General features: G+C 37.0%; 1 long non-coding RNA gene across 1 annotated transcript; it reads left to right on the top strand.

Annotated features, from left to right (window-relative positions):
• The first annotated feature begins 3 nt into the window (after window positions 1–3).
• LOC108355715 (uncharacterized) lies at window positions 4–1909 on the top strand. Its single transcript, XR_001846567.1, has 3 exons — window positions 4–44; window positions 119–218; window positions 1799–1909. It is a non-coding gene; the product is annotated as an uncharacterized LOC108355715 (long non-coding RNA).
• The last annotated feature ends 232 nt before the right edge of the window (window positions 1910–2141 follow it).

Genomic DNA, 2141 nt, shown 5'->3' with positions numbered 1-2141 from the left:
TGGTGCGTGCTGAGTTGCGCATCAAGGAGAGTAAGGAATTTAAGGTGAATAAAATTAATTGAGCTCAACAAAAAACCTCCGCTGTATCGTTTTAATTAAATTTTTTCCTCTTTCGCAGAACACTGTGGATAAATTGGTGCAAAGGGCGAATGCCTCACTTCTGATTGGTACTTCGTCATGGAAGGAACAATTTGCGGATGCGTTAACAGTGACTCCAGGTAAGACGTGTTTATTGTAAAAGTAAATAACAGAAAATTTAGGCCAGGGAATTAGAAATGTTTATTTTTGTTATGCAAGCATGTTAATTTCAATTAAGTTGTGTACTAAAAATATCATCCTCAAGGAGAAAGACATATGCACTTAGAATCTAAGTCTTAGATAAGTAATGCAGAGTCTGCTCCGAACAGCAAAATAGTCACTACTTATTATGATTTTTTTTAGCATTTAAAGNAAACTTATTTCAAACTGTTTACCTAGGTTTTAGTGAACGTTGTAACCCCAATAGCTTCGTGGCGCACGTAGGCGCAAAGTAGTTCCAATCTTTTGACCATGGAAAAGGGCGATATTTTAGAAACTAGTGAGAAACTATTGTTGACCTTAAAAAACATAAGATCTAAAATTTAAAACTGATTTTAAAATTTTTTTACAAAAACCACATCTAGATCAATTCAGCAGAACAGGATAACAAATCTATAAGGTATCTCCCTCTTGCTTACGAATTGGGTAGTTAGGTTGTTTATTGCACGGCTCTTTCCATAGTTATAAAACAAATTAAAATCAGTATTTTCGAAACAAACGCTCTTGAAGAATTTTACTTGATTATACCCCTCATCAAAAATATAGTCAATTTCCATTTTCTAACCATCTCGCGAATGTTCTGTTTTGGCGCTCCCAGACCACTGGGGGCCGATTGTCTCTTTTAAGGCTTCTTAACCTCTTAAACATTTTCTACATTAGATTTTGATATAAAATCCTCACCAATTGCTGCCTTCGGTCTGGTCCTGTTTTTCCTGAACGATTTTTTTCACACCCCTTCTAGAATAACCCAAAAACGGATTAACTTCGTAATTGAATTTAAACAGATTTCTGTCGAAGCAGTCAGCACAGGAATTGACACAACGGATTTCGCCCCATATGTTCCAGATAATTCAACATTACAGGTAGGTTTGAAAAAATTAGAATACTTGAGCTGAATTTAACCAAATAGAAGCCGCTTATCGGTTATCGCAGTAGATACCGGCGTCGGTACCTTTCTACATCTTTAGACCAACCATTATCTGGCTTTGGTAGCCCTTAGTCCCGTTCTTATCTGGTAGGAAATGGTATAGGTATCCTTATAATTAGGTCCTTAACCGGTGTAATGTAAACAGTACTGGCTTCGGGTTCTCTTCGATCTAAACTTAACGTCAAACCCTTTGAGTTTTCAAATGCGGGCATACATGGGGCGGTAGAAATACTAACAAGCCCACTGCATTTATGACCAATAGCTTAAGCATGTCCTACGTTATGAACTGCCCTTCAAAGAAACCTCTACGAAACTCTAGAATCATTTCTCGGAAACTCTGACAATTTCGTTGCCATCCCGTTGGTTATCAAAAAGGCATAAGTGTATTAATTGAACGTCGATCTATCCTGATCAACGTAATGAGTTCTTATAGTGTCGAGGTAAAAAAATAAAAAGATAAAACTCAGCATATATAAATTATGTAAGACCGTCTTAAGGTCACCTATAAGTTCAACATGGAACTCGATTAATGCAAATCGCCGACTCTTCAATAATTCATTTCTCTATTTTCAGGCGATGATGATGATGGCAATGGCGAAGGTGGTGAGGATGATGAGCCACAGTCGCCCTCTTGCTTCGATTACATTTTGCATTTCCTAACAATCTTCTGGAAACTTATTTTTGCATTCATACCCCCGACAGGTAAGTCACAAAAACAATCCGCAATCGTTTTTCGAATTACACTGTATGTGTGTTAGTATTTAATTGTGCCTTAATTGGATTTCTTCTTTTGTTTCACAATTTTAACGCCATAAATATCTAGATATTGCCAACGGTTATCTATGCTTTGTTGTTTCGATATGTGGTATCGGTATGGTGACAGCACTAATTGGTGATGTGGCATCGCATTTCGGTT

This window comes from Rhagoletis zephyria, unplaced genomic scaffold (assembly GCF_001687245.7).
Source record: "Rhagoletis zephyria isolate East Lansing unplaced genomic scaffold, Rhagoletis_zephyria_1.1 Rzeph_scaffold_49077, whole genome shotgun sequence".
Taxonomy (NCBI): Eukaryota; Metazoa; Arthropoda; class Insecta; order Diptera; family Tephritidae; genus Rhagoletis; species Rhagoletis zephyria.
This window is presented reverse-complemented; position numbering and strand designations above follow the sequence as displayed.